This window comes from Thalassophryne amazonica, chromosome 14 (assembly GCF_902500255.1).
Source record: "Thalassophryne amazonica chromosome 14, fThaAma1.1, whole genome shotgun sequence".
NCBI classification, from domain to species: Eukaryota; Metazoa; Chordata; class Actinopteri; order Batrachoidiformes; family Batrachoididae; genus Thalassophryne; species Thalassophryne amazonica.
Genome location: NC_047116.1, coordinates 70,029,925 through 70,049,803, shown reverse-complemented (window position 1 = coordinate 70,049,803; position 19,879 = coordinate 70,029,925). Strand labels below are relative to the sequence as shown.

At 42.4% G+C, this 19,879-nt stretch overlaps 1 long non-coding RNA gene across 1 annotated transcript; it reads right to left on the bottom strand.

Moving 5' to 3' along the window:
- Window positions 1–2,117: 2,117 nt before the first annotated feature.
- On the bottom strand, window positions 2,118–12,898 carry LOC117525209. The gene is made up of 4 exons (XR_004564986.1): window positions 12,838–12,898; window positions 12,299–12,435; window positions 9,511–9,642; window positions 2,118–2,172 (listed from the first exon to the last, which is right to left on the bottom strand). It is a non-coding gene; the product is annotated as an uncharacterized LOC117525209 (long non-coding RNA).
- Between the last annotated feature and the right edge of the window lie 6,981 nt (window positions 12,899–19,879).

Genomic DNA, 19,879 nt, shown 5'->3' with positions numbered 1-19,879 from the left:
GTCTCATCTCATCAAATTTCCCTGGATTGACCAATTCCAAGAAGCGCAGACTTTCCAAATTTGTAAAACGCCGAGATAGCTGCTCTGTGAGATTGTCTAGGATGGCCATGTACAGATTTCTGGAGCGCTCCTTGGGATCCTGTAGTTGTGACAGACGGCGTTTTCTCATGGGCTCAGTTTGTGGGTCTGATGTGAGATCTGCTGCTTTGGCATAAACAGCTTGGAAAGCCCCCTCTGACCTCTTCTCTTTGACAAACGCAAGAAGAGACTCAATTCTTTTCTTGCAGTACACAACATCCATAGCTCTCTGCTGGACAATGTCAAACACCACATCAGTCTCAGAGAAGATTTGTTCATATGTGTACAACATGAACACAAACTCAAAATCCTCCAGTTTCATCAGAAGGCCTTTGGCACAGTCTAATGTGTCATCATCCATGCACTTATCTGCAATGATCATCTCAAAAGTTTGCAGGAGGGCATCATAATTGTTTGCCACAGTGCTCACTATCCGTGATGTGAAATTCCATCGAGTAGGAGCATTTCTGGGCAACCTTGAGCAGCCTGCAGACTCAAGAAAAGACATCCTCTTTGTGGATTTTGAGAAAAATGTGGTAAACCCAGAGAGTGATGCAAAAAATATTCTGCACTCAGATAAGCATTTAGCCCCCTGAGACAGAACCAGATTCAGTCTGTGTGCATAGCAATGCACAAACATTGCACTGGGGGCTATTGCTTTAACTTTGGCCTGCAAACCATTGAGAGCTGAAGCCATGACAGCAGCCCCATCATAGGTTTGCGCCACAAGTTTCTCCCTGAAATTGTAGCCCTGCATGTTCTCATTCAAGACTTCAAAAACAGACTGAGCATCTCTTCGCCCAGAAACATCAAAAAATCCAATAAAGCGCTCCTGAATTTTACCTGCCCTATCCACATAGCGAACAATGACAGAGAGTTGAGCATGGCAAGCTATATCAGTTGTTTCATCCACCTGCCATGCAAAAAAGGGAGCAGCCTGGATTTCATCCTTGATCTCATCAGAAACAGTGGCTGAAAGAGCAGAGATCAAGTCATTTTGGATTGCATGGGACATACCAGAAAACACAGCTGATGACTGGAATTGTGTGGCCAGGACAGAGTCATATTTAGCTAATGTTTCATTAAACTCCCTGTAATTCCCCTTGTTGGATGATTCAACACTCGCATCATGCCCCCTAAATGACAGCTCCTGACGGCCAAGCAAGGAAGTCACATCAATAAGACGGTTTAGGAAAGCTCTGTTTTGTTTAACTGCTTCATTATGTTTTGCCACTTGAATGCAAGCGCCTTCAATGACTGCATGCTCAACCCTGACTCTGCCCAGGCAACTTAACCTTGCACATGCACTCACATGTTCATTTCTTTTTTCATGCCTTTTGTATGCCCTGTCAAAGTTGGACAGATCCCCAAAACCCACTTTTGACCAGACAACACATCCCTGAGATGGTTTCATCAAGAGGCATGGCCAACAGTACATTTTATTTGTTACAGCACTTCCAGTCAGCCAGCTCACTTTGTCATACCAGGACAGCTGAAAAGACCTGTTACTTTTCCCCACCTTTTGCACCAAATTAATCTGAGGAGTTGATCTGCCCTGCTGTTTAACTCTAAGTTTTTCTTCGTAAGGAAGACTATCAAATGGCTTCGCCAAAATCCGGTCCACAACATTTTTTTGACAGTTAAACTTTGACTGAAGATCTCTGGTCTGTTTCCAGTTATAACTGTCATTATTCTCAGTTCCAGAACTGTCTGAGCTCTTGCCACTGCTATCTGCTTGTAAATGACTGTTTGGACCTGAGTTGCTGGCTGGATGTGGTCCTCCATCAGCTTCTGCTGTCAGTGTTCTGTGTACAGATGAGCTGCTGGTTACAGGCTCAGCCTCTGTGCTCTCATCACTTTGGCTTTGATGAAGATGTGATGACTCTGGTTTTTCATCATCATTTTCACTCTTCACAGGGATGGCAGCGAAACCAAGCTTGGTGAGATCTGCCTCCTCCAGCTGCTGAAGCTGATCTCCCTGCTGACTTATCCACAGCTTCTCTTCTTTTTTAATGTCCTCCTGGTCAACACTCAGATTCCATTCCTGGTGTTCAGGAAGAATTTCTTCTTTAATCTCCAACAACGGCTGCATTTCTGCAAATAAACAAATTAACAATAAATGTTAGACAGCACTCATTAAAATAAAGTAGCAGAGTGGTGAGTTTGACCTGATGACAGTAAGTTATTTCACTGATGGAACTGATGAAGTGGAAATGTTCATCAGGATTTGTTAAAAAAAAAAAAAAAAAATCACACCTTTGTCTTCCACAGTTGACTATTGTAATGTTTTATTTTCTGGGTTGCCACAAAATAATATGAGGTGCCTACAGCTAGAACAGAATACTGCTGCTGGAGTTCTGATGAAAATCAGTTGGTTTGATCACAGCTATTCTGGCTTCCCTTCAGTGGCTCCATGTGACTCGAAGAGCAGAGCTCAAGGTTTTGTTGCTGACCACAGACGTAGAGAGACTGGAATGCCAACTCAAGATCTTGTTCCATTGGGTTCTCTCTGTGAGCTTGCAACCCTAAGATTTCAGCTACTCGGCCACGAGTGATGGGGTAATTCACTTCCAGTCGTCTGCCAGCAATAACACCAGATGTGCTTTTGAACCACAGTTTCTGCGTGTTTTCTTGCGTTTTCTGTCGCGGCTTCAGCAAGTTGTCCCCTTGAAGTATGCTCAAAGTGTAGCTTGAACGAAGATCTTGTTGATTTTAAATTGTATTCCGGAAAAACCTCGCTAATATTATTGATAAGAGCATGCAGACTGTCAGCAACTGTGCTGGAAAATCACGGTCAATAATCATTAATTATTCATAAAACGTGCATAAAAATTCAATAAAAGCACACACCATTCGTCATGTAAAAAAGCATCATAGTAAAACTTAAGTTTAGTTTAATTAGCTCATAATGCGCTAAATCACAGCAAAAGCCGTCTCAAGGCGCCTTACATAAAACAAGTCAACATAAAACTGAATAAATAATTAAAAATTAATTAAAAAAATTAAAATACATAAATAACTGAAGTAAAATAATAATAAAAATAAAAACTATTAATAAGAAAGAGAATAAAAATAGGTTTTGAGTCTTGACTTAAAAATGTCCACAGACTCAGACTGCCTCACGGTCGCACGAAGACTGTTCCACAGGGTGGGTGCACGATACAAAAGGCTCTTTGACCTGCTGACTTCTTCTTCCACCTTGGAACACAGAGAGGTCCCGCATCCTGTGACCGCAAAGCCCGGGCCAGCACGTAGAGTTCCATGAGATCAGCCAGATAAGATGGCGCCAGTCCATGAACAACCTTGTAAGTCAATAGCAAAACCTTAAAATCTGCTCTCACAGAGACGGGGAGCCAGTGCAAGGATGCCAAAATGGGTGTGATATGTTCAGACCTTCTGCTATGTGTCAGAAGTCTGGCGGCAGCGTTCTGAACCAGCTGAAGACCCCTAATGCTGGACTGTGGTAACCCTGAAAATAGAACATTACAATAATCTAGTCTAGAAGAAACAAAAGCATGAATCAGGGTCTCAGCATCAGCCACAGACAGGATGGGGTGGATCCTCGCTATATTTCTCAGATGGAAAAAAGCAGTCCTAGTAACATCCCTGATGTGGAGGTCAAATACGTGGTATCAAAAATTACCCCAAGGTTCCTCATTTTGTCCGTATGATGTATGACACACGAATCCAGACTGAGCGCCAGCTGGTTAAACTGATGCCGTTGTTTAGAACCATCATTTCAGTCTTATCAAAGTTTAAAAGTACGAAGTTACTAGACATCCAACTTCTCACTGATAGAAGACAGTCCTCCAGGGATTTTATGGGAGTGAGATTTCCCGCAGTTATCGGCATGTACAACTGAGTATCATCAGCATAACAATGAAAGGCAATCCCAAAACTTCGCAGTATACGCCCAGGGGGTGCCACATACAGGGGAAAAAAGCAACGGGCCTAAAACAGATCCCTGTGGAACGCCAAATCTCATGTCAGCAAGGTCAGAGGTAGTGCCATTATACAAGACACATTGAGAACGACTGGACAGATATGACGTCAACCAGGCAATGGCACTTCCAGTAATCCCCAAAAAATTCTCGAACCTATTGAGCAAAATATGATGATCCACGGTATCAAACGCAGCACTGAGATCTAACAACACCAAAACCATAGTGGTGTTTGAGTCCATTGCTCGCAGAAGATCATTCATTACTTTAGTGAGTGCTGTCTCTGTGGAGTGATATTTCCTAAAAGCAGACTGCAGCGGCTCAAAAAGATCATTCTCAGTGAGGTGGTCTACGAGCTGCCGTGAAACCACCTTTTCTAAAATTTTGGAACAGAATGATAGATTTGATATCGGCCTGTAGTTTTTCAATACACTAGGGTCCAGATTAGATTTCTTAAGTAATGGTTTAATCACTGCTGACTTAAAACATTTCGGAACAGATCCAGAGGTTAATGACAGATTAATCATTTCCAGCACAGTCGACCCAAGAGTGGGCCACAGGTCCTTAAACAATTTGTTGGTATGGGATCAAATAAACAGGTTGTGCTTTTTGTAGACGCCACAAGTTTCGTCAGCACGCCCAATGAAATACTATTAAATTTTGTCAATCTAGGTAACACCTCAATGGTAGCACCCACCTCCATAGCAGGTTTTAATGGCTGGGCCAAGGCATGCTGAGATATGCTCAGCCTAATATTTTCTATTTTTTTCTCAAAATAATCCAAGAAATCCTGTGCTGAAATGGGAGAATGACTAACGAACTAACTAATGGCTGCCCGTGAAAAAGAAATGCAACCGTGTCAAACAAAAACTTTGAGTTATGTTTGTTTTTACTCAAATCAGAGTAACAGATTCGCTTCGTGGCCAGTAGCGCCATAATCTAATTTATAATCTATAATAGCATCCCGCCACACAAGGCGGAACACCTCTAATTTGGAACAATGCCATTTCCGTTCCAAACCTCTAGCCTTCTGCCTGAGATCACGCAAATAATCATTGAACCAAGGTGACTGTGCCTTAGGAGGGCGTGACCTTAAAAGAGGAGGCGCAATCTTATCAAGTGTAGTTTTAAGCGTTAAATTTAGACTATCTGCAAGGCTGTCCACTGATATAGCATTCTCCAGATTCAAAGCTAAAATATCAGGTAGTCTGGCCTCAAGTTCAGTCATAGTTGAGGGTTTAACACGAACTTGTTGTTCCACTAAACGTGGCAGCGTAAATGTCAATCAATCAATCAATTTTTTTTTTTATACAGCGCCAAATCACAACAAACAGTTGCCCCAAGGCGCTTTATATTGTAAGGCAAGGCCATACAATAATTATGTAAAACCCCAACGGTCAAAACGACCCCCTGTGAGCAAGCACTTGGCTACAGTGGGAAGGAAAAACTCCCTTTTAACAGGAAGAAACCTCCAGCAGAACCAGGCTCGGAGGTCTTCTGCTGGGACTGGTTGGGGCTGAGGGAGAGAACCAGGAAAAAGACATGCTGTGGAGGGGAGCAGAGATCGATCACTAATGATTAAATGCAGAGTGGTGCATACAGAGCAAAAAGAGAAAGAAACAGTGCATCATGGGAACAAATGTAAACCTGATAAGTGAATGGTCAGAGACTATAGATGCGAGAGGCAAAATGTCAATATTTGTGACAGCAAACCCACGTGCAAGAACCAGATCCAGGGTATTTCCACTAATGTGTGTTGGGTTCTGAATGCATTGCTGGAATCCTAAAGCATCCACAATTTGCATAAATGATTTGCAGAGGGGATCAGATGGCTTATTTATATGAATGTTAAAGTCACCAATAATCAAAATGTTATCTGCACTAGTTGACAAACTAGAGATGAACGCACCAAATTCATCTAAAAGAAAATCTGAATATGGGCCAGGGGGCCTATAAACAGTGACAAAATAACATAGCTGAGCTCCAGTTTTATGACCCTGACAGTACTCAGCATCATGGGCGTAACGGAGAGTCAGATGCTCAAAGGAATTATATTTGTGACCCCCAACAGCTAATAAAGAAAACCTAGATTTGTAAATAAAAGCCACACCCCCGCCTTGCTTCACACCACGAGACTAAATGTGTATGCTGGTGGACAGGCCTCATTCAGAGGAAGGAGAGTTGTGGGTTTGAGCCAGGTTTCATACAAGCCAATCATATCTAAATGATGATCCATGATTAAATCATTAATCAACAATGATTTCGAGGGCAGTGATCTGACGTTCAGGAGACCCAGGGTAAGGACCTCAGTGGGGATGACAGTCTCACTGTTCGGAACCCGGCGAAGCAAGCCCAGGTTCCGAGAGCGCCGCTGGCGCACATCAATCCGGTGAAGACGTGGACATCCGGGCTGACAGTCCTCAGAGCCGACCAGCAGCACCACACAGGCTCTAAGTGGATCCACAAGGTGCCAGGGCAGCACAGATCCTGCCAGAGTTCTGTGCACAGCTCTTCCGAAAGCCAAACAGCAGGCCAAACAGAGCTTCAGCTTCACCAGACGTCCACTTCGTCTCCCGCGGCGACGACTGCGCATTCGGCCGAAAGGCAACGCCGGAGCACGGCACAGAAAAGCCGGCACCTCCGATAAAAATGGGGGCGGAAAGTTCTGTCCACCCGCCAATAACCACACCGCACCACGAACCGGGGACTGGAGATCCAGCAGAGTGTGGCGATCATACACCCGCAGTGCCTCTGACTCAAAAACAGCAAATTAAAAACAATAAAATAACAAACAGACTGGAGAGCAGCAGACGAGCAGCCAGACACAACAGCGCTATCTTGGCCATCTTTAGCATACAACTTATAAATATAACCATATAAACCTCATGGTACAGCATAGTACCACAGTAAAAGTCACCAAACACCATAATAAAATCGTCAATCAATAAAAATCAAACACCATAAAATAAACACAGTATTCCTTTGAAGTAATAACACTTGGAGCATTTACCACATGATCAGAGAGGCTGTTCCACAGTTACAACTAAATATAAAATATTTTCTTGAGTCATATCTGCATATTTGCACCTCACAAATGTGATAGTGACCTCTCAAACACAAATAAACTATTTTGAAGAGAAAAAAAAAAAAATTACGGCCTGGAAAATTATATATATATATATATATATATATATATAAAAAATTTTTTTTGGGGGGGGGGGGGGGTTTAATTGAGATATGTGCGATATCAGAAGGTTGCCGGCCTCACTGCAGCAATTTCTATTTTTTTCCCAGGATTTCAAAGAAATATTGGCTGGCACCTGTCTTGGAGATCCTGATATTGTTCCAGAAGAACCATGTTCTTTTGCTGAACAACAAAACCCATTGTTAAGAACAATTCACATTTTATTTTCAGTCATAAATTATTTCAATATCACTGAGGTATCACACGGTCAACACGATGAAATATGCATCATTTATTTCAGTCCACACAAATCAAAGAAAATATCAGAGGCATTATGAAGGACCTGACACCTGCCTTCAGTTTCTATCAAACTACCAAAAATGCGAAAAAAAAAAAAAAAATCTTCAGCAAGCCCAGCGGTTTTGTATATTACATGATTTAAATTGACATGAAAGTTTTGTAGTTTCAGAACTGTGCACATTGTTAGTTCTTCCATCATGAAGATGTCCAGGATATCTGGGATCAAATGCGAGGCCCCACAGGCAGCATTCTATCAGAAGGTGACAGGAGACCACCAGCTGACTCTTGGATGCTGAGTCAAGCAGTTCGCAGACTGGCAACTTTAAATTGTCCATAGGTGTGCATGAGTCTGTTTGTTTGTCTACATGTGGCCCTGTGACAGAATGGCACCCTCCCAACAGTGCACCCCACATCACACCCTGTGACTGCTGGCTCCAGCCCCCTGCGACCCTTAATTGGAGTAAGCGGTAAATGCAATTTTCAATGTGATTGGAGCATTATAAAATTTTGACCCCTGTGTAATTCTTCAACCTACCTGGCTGCCTATTGAAAATTCAAGTGAGCAGTCATCAGTTTGTAAGAGAGTGATATATTGAGTATTTGTGCTGAATTTGATGCTTCCATCACCATTTGTAGGATTGTTTCCATTATCTGCTGCACTCAATCTGCAAGAACTTTGTAAAAACATTTATGGCAGAAATAACCAAAATGTGGGCCATGAAGGTACTGCAGATACTCCATGAGAAATCACAAAATTAAATAAAAATGTCTCATTTTCAATCTGGTAAACTTTCAAAATTACCCAAAAGATTAGATTTACAGGGTGGGCCAATAAAAATGTTACCACTTTTTTAATTTGTACAATTAAAAAATGTCATAAATTACTGAACTGTGTGGAAAACAAGAGAAAGTGGGAAACCTTTTGTATCATATGTTAATTTGATGCTTCTGTTACAAGTCTGTAAATAAAATTTTCGAATAAGTTCTCATTTCAAACACTTGTGTATGATCAAAAAGTGGTAACATTTTTCAAATACAGGGTGGGCCAATAAAATGTATTCAGAAATAGTAAAACAAAGCTATAGGTTTTAAAATATAAATTATTCTTCATTTATGTCTCACATTTTAATGGCAAATATGTGGAAATACTTCATATGCGTCTCATGTGTTGTTCTAAATTGTAATGATAGTTTAGGTGGGCTCCAGAAGCTTTTCAGATTCACAGTCTCAACTCTTTGCTCCCCCCTTGTGTCCTGCTTTAATCTGTGAGAATGCAGCATATTTCTGTCGGCACTGAGCTCTGGGTCTCTGGAACTCTGTCCTTCTGGGAGACACTGTTACTGTGCTTGTCATGTCATTGCTGCTCACGTGTTCTCCCTCAATCTATTCACAGACACTGTTCCAGATTCTGAAGATTCCTTCCAGGACCTGTAGGCTGTGAGCTCCTGATGCTGCTTCCTCAGACCTTTGACCTTTATTAACTTTTTGTCAATCAGATTATGAGCTAATGTGCTGGACTGGACCTCACAACTGTGCAGCCCAAAAAGAAGCTGAAAATTAGTGCATGTATGTAGTGAATGTAGTTAATATTTTATTGATTAATGATTTATTTAACTGCAACAATTAATCAGAATGTTTTTTTAAGTCACCTTGTCTGCACGACACGTGGATTATCCATAATATCTGTTGATATACACCAAATAGAGAGTTAAGGTAGCCTACGTTGACACTTGCACAAATTAGACTGTTTCTGGGACCAGACATCACAACCTCTCTTTCTCCCTCTCTCTCTTTTGAAAACCCACATTTCTGCACACTTACACATTTACACTCTTCAGGTCAATGTGTCACACCTGGTAGCAAATCCGGATATTAATGGTACCAAATCACCAAGGAAATGGAGGAATAACCGATGAGGAAAATATTTGACCATTACAACAACATGTTATAACTCAGCTGTTCTGTAGAAGAGATTTGGAAGATTAGAAACAGAATCCAGCCCTTTACCTCTTTTGTTCTCTTCTTTTAATTGACTCATTTCTTCTTCCTGGTCTGTGATCATTCCTTCATCAGCAGTTGTTAGCTGTAGTCTCAACATGTCCCTCATCTGCTGGACTTCAGATATGTTTGTAAAAACAACTTTAAAACAGACAAAGGAAAGAGAGAGTCAACAACCAAGTGAAGGAAAAACTAAAAACAAGCTGTTTTAATCATCTGCTGTTGCTCTGCTGCCCAGGCTGACCAATCACAAGTTTGAGACAACACCGAAATGTCCCTTTGCTGGGACAGATGTCCTAAAGCAGGAGACACTAACCCTGATCCCAGAGATCACCTCATGTGCACATTTTCCTTATGTACCTGCTGCAACCGATTAGCGAGAAAGAGAGATGATATTAATGTCCATGAGATGTTTGTTTAAATCAAACTATGATGGTGTTAAAATAAAATTAAGTGTTCTGAACTTACACGCTCAGTGATCAGGAAGAGAAATGAAGATAATGAGACACTGTCCCTATTTTGTGGCAAATTAATGGGACAATTTAATTTACAATAAGACATTTGCCAGAAATTATGGCAACAAATTTATAACAATTTTTAAGCAAAAATTTGTGTTTAGCTTTCATTTAGATATATTTTATATGTTTAGTTGCCTCAATGGTCAAACTTACAGCCTTGAGTGAATTAAATTTTCCAAGATTGTTGAAAAATAATTCAAATGCTTGGTTTAGGCCATATGGCAAAAAAGTAACTTTTTTTCCCCATATTGATAATTTGGATGTGTACTATGATTAGGGATGTGAATCGTACAACAGCTCATGATTCAATTCGATTCTGATTCTTGGGGTGACGATTCAATTCAGAATCGATTTTCGATTCAAAGAGCTCTGAGAAATAGTTATATTACTTAAAAAATGTTTATATTTAAGAAAACTCAGCATTACAAGGTTAATCAAGTGATTCTAGATGTAAATTTACTTATCTGCTTTGCTCGTTCGGAGTTGGCTGGCAGTTTAGCGAAGCGCTGGTCAGCAGTCGGCAGAGACCGCTGCTCCCCTCTTTTAGCTCCGGGTGATAGCGTAGCATGTGGGCTTGCGGATTTGAAGTGTTTCCGAAGTACTTGACTTTCATTTTGCAGATTTTGCACACTGCGTAAGTCATGTCAAGCTCCTTCTTACGCATCAAATAATAAAATCCAAAATGCGCCCAAACATTTGCCTTCAGCAAAGACGGTGCTGGCTGAATTAGCTTTTCGTCTGCCATGCTAAGTTACAGCCACTGAACTCTGCAGCTCATGAGTGTTTGAAGCACGCCGGACCCCCCCTCACGGGGATGCTGTAGTACGGAAGCCGTTGCCTGACAAACACTACATGCAGCGCGTAAGCAAGAAAATGTTTTAAAAAATGCTTTTTAAAAATCGATTCTTGGACATTTTGGATCGATTCAGAATTGTAATCAATAAGAATCGCGATTCGGACATGAATCGATTTTTTCTGACACCCCTAACTATGATACATATATAATGTATCATAGCACATTCAGCAGTATTCAATCATACTGACTGAAGCCTGAAGAAACCATGTCAGATTGAAAAATTAGATTAAAATAATGTCATGTTGTAGTAAATACATTCTCAAAGCATTTTGTAATTTAACAATGATTTGGTACCAGTGTCAGAGATGGGGACAAACACTCTGGAGCTCAAATCTTGTGCCAAGCATCAGGGGGACTTCCCCTAATATAGATCTTGCAGAGACACATGTACATACAGTACAGAACATTGAACAGCAAAGTACATTCAGGAGGAGAAAAACAGCTGAAGCTCACAGAAAAATCCTACAGCAATAAAATGCAGCGGCCAATCACATCTACACCGAGCAACGACAGACAACTGATGATGTCATGTAGCCTAGCCATAGGGATGGGTATTGATAAGATTTTATCGATGTCAATACCATTATCGATTCCACTTATCAATCCAATTCACCTCTTGTGAATTTTCTGTGTACTAAAAGTAGGCTTTACAGGTTTTCTATGTCAACAACATTTTATTTAGTCTTAAAGTATATAAATATGAAAATGGTCACTGCATCCTTAAACTCTGGACATAAATAAACTCTACATGGTGGATCCTTGATCTCTGGACATAAGTAGAAATAAACAAAATCTGTAGTTTTTGTCAAAAGCATTTCCTTTCAGACATTATTGGCATGAATGTCTTTCCATACGTCTGAGCTGAGCTCTTGCAGCGGACTGTGCTGCACGTCAGGATGTAATTCATAAAGAATGCAGGACTTCTGATTTTGGGAGGAAAAAACATTTTAGTCTATTGTAGTTTGTCTGTTAATGCAGTGTTTAGAAAGAGGTGTCAAATGCCCAATAGTAACATGTCTGCAGCTGCTCACATGTCCAAGAACTCTTCCACTCTCAGAATGTGCAATAAATCATTTTTATGTGTGATATTATCAACACTATAAGAAGCCATAATTCACCCTCAGTGTTAAAGAGGTTTTTAAAGTTGTCTTATTCAGATAGATCGTCAATTTTATTTTCTTCTAATATAGTTATTTTTATTATAGGGCAACGTGGGGGTTAGTGCGCTTACGTCTAAACCAGAAGGTTGCAGTTTCGAGACCAGCCGTGCCCATTCTCCATGTCAGGTGGAGTTGCATCAGGAAGGACATCGAGTGTAAAACTTGTGCTAAATCAACATGCATATACATATCAGATCTGCTGTGGCGACCCTGAGCAAAAAGAGAGAAGCTGAAAGAACTTAGGATGGTTATTTTTTTCTTACCCAGTCTTTTGCTCTTCATGTTGACTTGTATCTCTGTTTATCTGTGCAGTTGGAACATCAGCAGTTTCCTTCAGGATAAATTAAGTGTTCTGACTATAAGTGGTTATCAGGGTGCTGCGTTTCGAAGCGCAGTGTTTCTACAACAAAGTGAACAAAGTTTGATAAATGATTCTTTTTATGTTCAGAGGTTTGCATCACTGTGATTTAGAATCTTTGAGTGAAACCATGGTGTTATGCTCATAGTTCAGCAGTTTGGAGTCTTGTTGATACCAGCTTCTGATTTTATGAATTGTGTGCAAAGTTCCATTTTTTTGTGTGTATAAAATGAGGAAAAATTGTAATGGATAGTATCGACTGATTAGCTTCATCAATCCATCACCAAGCTGAATTGTCCTTCATTTATCATCATAAAGCACAGTTTGTCTTATTTATTTTTGCTGATATTTGAAGTTCAGTCTATAATAAGAACTCCAACACAAACTAACAGCTATCATTTGGATGTGGTGGAGTTGGTCTGAAATAAAGTTTAGTGGACAAACCTGCTCTGGATCAGCGAATTTCAGGCTTGAAAACAGCATCCAGTACGTTGATTAGTTTCTTCTCTTCTTTAAATCCACTCCTTTCTTCTTGCTGCTCTACGATCTGTGTTTCTACCAACTCAAATATCTCGGCATTAGCAGCAGTTAGCCGCTGTTTCAAAAACCTTCTCAGCTGTTCCACCTTTTCGCGCTAACTTCGCCTTTTCTTCTTCTTCTGGTTTACTGTCGACCTTTGTGCTTCTGGAGCTCTTCAAAAAAACATATTCGAGGATCATAGAGTGAACTTTGATCAGCGTCTCCAGCTAAGTAGCTTTAGCATCGGACGACAACAGGAAACAATTCTTCTTCGTTGCATTCTCATGGCGGTGACGAATCGTTGCATTACCGCCACCTAATGGACTGGAGTATGGACAAGAGATTTGCAGAAACGAAAAAAGAACGAAGAAAAGCTATATTCTCTCCATCAATCCTGTAACTTAAAGATGTTGAACTGTTGGGTTCTTCAATGTGCTCTTCATACAGCTGTCATTGTCAGAGTGCAGCAGATAATCAATAAATGACTGTGACTTTGCTCCTGTGAGTAGTTTTCCTGCTAGTCAAACAAACTGAAGGTTGTGTGTTTGATCCTCCATTATGTTAAGATAAGATAAAACTTTATTGTCCGTAAAACGGAAAATCGACTTACATAAACTGCCGAAGCCCCAAGACGTGAAACACATCGAACATTCATCATAAAACACTCAGCATAAAATAATTTTAAAACTAGTGTGTGGTCTGCAACAACATGTTCATTTGGTCTCCCTCTGATTTAAGTGTGATGGAGTGTGGCACAAATGACTTCTTGTATCTCTTCCTCCTGTAATGATGCACTCTGAAGCGCTTCCCAGAAGGAAGAAGCTCATATTCACTGTTCAGAACATGGGCTGAGTCTGTAGAGAGTTTATCCGCAAGTCATAAGGCTTGCTTCCTACACAGCTCTGTGAATTTGTTCTCCACCAGGTGGCCCACAATTTTGGAGCAGATGTTAAGGAGCCTCAGTATCCTGTTCTTCAACTGCACTGAGAGGCCACAGAACCACACAGAGCTGCCATACAGCAACATACTCTGAATGGTAGCTGTGTAGAACTGGTCCAGAATAACTGGACTGGCTCCAAAGGTTCGTAGTCTCCTTAAAAAGTATATTCTCCGCTGCAGCTTGTTACACAGATAGACTATGTGAACACTCCAGGAGAGGGCGCTGTCCACATACACTCCTAGATATTTGAATGAGTCAGACTGTTTAATGATCTCGTGATGTATGACCACAGGAGCAATGGTGAGTTGAGGTTGGCCAAAGATGACTTCCTCAGGCTTTTAACACAGTCATGGTACAGACCTGGTTGTTGTTCTTTTCCTGAGAGTAGTGCCACCAGTGCTGTGTCATCTGAAAATTTAATTAGATGATGGTTAAACTCTTTTATGACAGTGTGTAGATGTGGTGTGGTGTAGGTGGTAAACAGTACAGGGGAACTGACACAGCCCTGAGGAACCCCGCAGTTTGTACTGATCAGAGGAGAGTGTGCTTTGTTTATTTTGACCAGCTGTAATTGGTCTGTGAGGAAGGAGTGATACCAGTGGAGAAGGTTGGTGTTGACCCCGAGTAGATGCATTTTTGTGAGTAAAATGTTATTTTTTATTGTACTGAATGCAGATGAGAAGTCGATAAAGAGCACTCTCACATAGTTTTTATTTGATGCATCCAGATGTTTTGACACCAGGTGCATGAGAGTGGCCACTGCATCCTCTGTATTTCTTTTCTGTTTGTATGCGAACTGACAGGAGTCTAATTTATCCTGAACTGACTGAGTAAGCAAAGGTGTGATGATTTTCTCCAGTGACTTAATTAGAACTGAAGTTAATGCCACGGGTCAGAAGTCTTTACATTCTTTGGGACAGGTTTTCTTTGGAAGTGGTATTACATGCGATGTTCTCCAGGCTATGGGGACAGTATGCATGTCTGATGATCGCTGAAATAAAGGATGCCATGCCACAGCAAGTTCCTCACTAAAGGTCTTTAAAATGAAGGCACTGATGTTGTCTGGGCCGGAGGATCACGTGCATTCAGATGTCGAAATGTGTTGGCCAGTTGTGACACTGAGATTACCACTGCGTCTTCATGCTGTACTGGGACTGAGCTCAGAGCCTCCCTGCAGCTCTCCCCACTTCCAACAGTCTCAAAACGCATGAAAAAGGTGTTCAGTTCACCTGCAGTAGCACTCTCATCCTGCACAGGAAATGACAGTGGTCTGTCTACCATCCCAGCCATGGTTTCCATAGTCCTCCACAGTCTCCTGGGATCGTTTGTTCTGAACAACTCCTCCAGATGTTTTCTGTGGGTCTCTCTTGACTTCCCTATTTGTCTTCTCAGCTCCCTGTCCATCTTTTTGAGCTGTACTGTGTCTTTATTATGAAAAGCCTGTTTCCTCTGATTTATTAACTGTTTAATGTCCTTGGTTATGTAAGTTTTATTATTTGGGTACACCTTTACTGTCTTTGTGGGATTATGGACTCAACACAAAAATTTATGTAGTCACATGTCACTGTGCATGCTGAGTCCAAAGTGTCTTCTCTCAACACCTCCTGGTTCAGACACAGTTTTCCAGTCCTTTATGATGCAACGTCAACAGGTTATGAACCCAGGAAGTTGTTTGGAAGCCGATGGAAGAGATTATGTTTTGATGGCAGCACAGTGAATTAGTGGTTAGCACTGTTGCCTCACAGCGAGAAGGTCGTGGGTTCAATTCCCGTGGCCTTTCTGTGTGGAGTTTGCATATTCTCCCCGTGTTTGCGTGGGTTTCCTCCGGGTGCTCCGGTTTCCTCCCACACCCAAAGACATGCGGGTTAGGTGGATTGAATTCTTTAAAATTGTCCGTAGGGGTGTGTGTGTGTGTGTGTGTTTGTTTGTCTATTTGTGGCCCTGCGACAGACTGGCATCCTGTCCTGGGTGTACCCCGCCTCGTGCTCTATGACTGCTGGGATAGGCTCCAGCCACCCCCCCTTAACTGGACTAAGCGGTAGAAGATGAATGAATGAATGAATGAGGAAAAACTACTAGTTATGGGGAAACTAAGTTTCTCGCACACCTGCATCTGCTCGGTCGAAAGAGGACCAAACTCCAAGAGCCAGATGAAGGTGACGACGGTGCAGATGAAGACGCTGAAAGAAATGAAGAGGTGTGTGTTGAACTGATTCAAATGTTGGATGATAAAAGTCTGTCACTTGTGATGAGAGATGCAGCGGACGATGGCAGGAAGATGCTTCAGATTCTCAGAGACCATGATGCTGGTAAGGTGAAGCCACATGTGATCAGCCTGTATATGGAGCTGACATCCCTTCAAAAAACTGTTCATGAGATCGTCACAGATTATATTATTCACAGGGACTGTTATCACCACACTGAGGAAGGAAGAAGAGATTTTGAGTGATGTTTATTTAAAAGGTTTGACTCAAGTTACAAGCCACAAAAGCACATATTAGAGCACAGAGGACAGAGGACCAGCGGGGTTGTGTTAAAGACGGGTGCAGCCAATGTTCTTGATTGACAGCAGAGATTGTACGGTGGACATGATACTGATGGAGGCATTGTACGTCCCATTGTTCCACCAAGACAACTTGTCCATTCTTTAAAGGAGTAGAGACAGCGCAACCACCAGACTTTCTGGTAAGTCAGAACAGCTGTTTTTATTTTATTTTCCGCTCCATGCGTCCGTCACTTCACTTTCTGATTGGCTGCACATCACATTCAGCAGGCTGCGTGCTCATTTGTGGTCGGAGGACACCACACACGCTGCGATATCGGGCCCAGACAATCCAACATGTTGAATATCCCTGATTTGCGATCGGAGTGCCCCTGACGTCCTTCCGAGGAGATCAGAGCACTCTTAACACACCACATACGGGAGGAATATCTAATAAGATTATCTTTAGCGTCATTACGATCGCCGTGGCGTCCTTAAGATTGTCAGAAGGGGAAGATCGGGTCCAGTATCGGCCTAATTATCTTGCCGTGTGAACCAGGTATAAGTCATACCCAATGTCATGCTCCTTCAGGATCTTGCTGAGCTGGTCTGTGGTTAAGCAGAATAAAAGTGGTGAGAGGCTGTTTCCCTGGAATATTCCTCTCTGAACTCAGATGTCTGGAATTATTATTTGCTCCTCTGTGTGGTTTAGGGTGATGGTGGTGTTCCACTTGTTCATTTGTGCCCTCAGGAAAGATCTTATTTCCTCTTTGATATTGTAGAGTTTTAAGCACCTCATGATCCAGGAGTGTGGCACGCTGTCAAATGTCTTTTTGTAATCAATCCAAGTCATGTTGATGTTTCTCCTCCTTTTTTTGCAGTCCTCCAGGAAAGCTTTATTTATCAATAACTGGTCTTGAGTTCCATAAAAATTTTCTTATGCAGCCTTTTTGCTCATTTGGGATTTTGTCGATGCCAGGTGCCTTGAAGTTACTGTATTCACTCATTTTCTTTCTGCTTTCCCCTTCAGTGATTACAACTACTGGCATTTGCTGTTTTTTCTCTTTTATTACTTCCACTCGACTTCCTGGTGTTGTTTTGGGTGTTCAAATCGTGGTTTCCGCAATCTTTCAACTTCTTCTCTCTCAGGTGGCTGTTGTACTTCTATTGTGACCTTTGCTGTGTTTTTGTCTTTGTTTTTCATTTGCCTTGAATTTCCTTCTAATAGAGTGCAGTGGGCCCAAGACATGGGGTCTAAAGTTGCACCCTTAACATTACTGACTTTGTATCCAAGGGCTCTCTTCAAGATGGTGACATATCCTCTGCTCAAATACTTTGATCTCCTGCCCCACTTCTCATGTTTGAGTAAGCGAAGTAGTGAAAGATCGTTTTGTTCTCCCCAACGGACCAATTTACGATGTACGAGGTCTGTGAGAAAAGTAACAGACCTTTTTATTTTTTTCAAAAACCATATGGGTTTGAATCACGTGTGATTGCATCAGCCAAGCTTGAACCTTCGTGCGCATGCGTGAGTTTTTTCACGTCTGTCGGTTGCGTCATTCGCCTGTGAGCAGGCTTTGTGTGAGCAGTGGTCCACCCCTCTCGTCGGATTTTTATTGCGAATAAAAGTCTGAACGATTTGGAGCTTTGCTGCATCAATTTTTTTCCAGAAACTGTGAGAGACCTCCAGGTGGACACCGTTCGGAAAATTAATATGGCTTTCAGGGACGATTTTATGGGGATTATACAGACTAAGGAGTGTTACTGCTGCTTTAAGGACGGCCCACAACTGCTGAGAGTGCGGCGCGCTCCCAGCGCTGATCGACATGCTCAGACCCGCTGAAACAACCAGATCATTTCCAACGTGAAGGCTTTGTTGATCCGGGACCTCGTCTGACTTTCACAAAAAGGCAGGAGACGTGGACATCAGCACTTTTTCGGCACATTCCACTGTTACAGGAGATTTTTCATGGAAAGAAAAGCGGAGGGACGTGCCATGGAGCTGTTCATTACATGGGACAAAACCACCTCGGTGTTGGTCTCACAGGACGGCTTTCAGGTGGATTTCAGATGGATTCCGGTTGCTTTTCAGTCGTGTGATTATCCGATTGTGATTGTGCATGAGCTGGACATGCCCCAACATGTCCTGGAAGGCTTCATCACGGCGTTGCTTTGCGCCATGCGGCTCCACCGCGACGCGCGGAACTCCTCCGCACGTCTGTCTTAATGTGCCAAAAAAGTGCTGATGTCCACGTCTTTTCACAATTCCTGTGCTAGTCAGACGACATACCGGATCAAGACAGTGTCCAGTTTAGAAATGAACGGCACATTCCACTGTTACAGGAGTTTTTGTCACGGAAAGAGGAGCGTGTCCAGCTCTCCACAATTTCTCTTATACTCTCTTGACTGGTAAGCGCTGAAAGCCAAGATAGGCATGTCCCAACTTGTCGTCTGGCACTCCGAAACGGAGGTGTTCCTTTGTCACGCTCCATCAACGAATCGGTCGTGACGCGCGAAGCCTCTGTGCGGCTTTCCATGACAAAATCTCTTGTTAAAAGTGAAATCTGCCGGAAAATAGCTGATGTCCAGCTCTTGTGATAACCAGAGAAATTGCACACGACGGTCCCGGCTCCACAGAGCCATCCGTTTAGAAATGATCTGGTGGTTTCTGCCTCGTCGTCGCAGCTCGGAGCGCGGTGAGTGCCATTGTGGGCCATCCTTAAAGCTGTAGTAACACTCATTCTCTGTGAAGCCCATAAAATTTTCACTGAAAGCCAGATAAATTTTTCGAATGGTTTCCAGCTGCATGTCTCTAACAGTTTCTGAAAAAATTCTGATGGAAAAAAAAGCCCAAATCATTCCGCCATTTCCTGACAATGGAAATCCAACGAGGGGGCTGGACCACTCCTCCCACAAGGCATGCTCACAGGCGAATGACGCAACCGACAGCCGTGGAAAAACTCACGCATGTGCACGAAGGTTCAAGCTTGGCTGACGTAAAAATATATGAATCAAATCCATATAGTTTTTGAAAAAAATAAAAAGGACCGTTACTTTATGGACAGACCTCGTATGAGGGTCCAGCTCAGTGGTGACCGGGAGGCAGGTATCTTCTCTCAGCAGCTCCCGGAAGTTGGCAGGGGCACCTTGATGGCTGACACTCTGGATGACCAGGTCAAGCTGCCCTTTGGTCACACATATGTGAGTTGGTGGCCAAAGTCTTTCCAAGCCTCCACCGAAACTACCAGAACCACAACTGGCTGAGCGAGTGTGCTATCCTTGCTCCAAAGAACTTGGCAGTGGTTGACATCAATGCTAAGCTTCTGGCCCAGCTTCCAGCACAGGCCTACATGTCAATTGACACAGTGCCCAATCCAGATGAGGTGGTTAACTACCCAGTTGAATTCCTTAACAGCCTGGCACCAGCAGGCCTCCCACCACACAGCTTGGTGCTCAAAGTTGGTGCCCCAGTCATGCTCCTGCAGAATCTCAACCCACCCAAGTTCTGCAATGGAACAGGACTCACAATTAAGAAGTTGATGCCA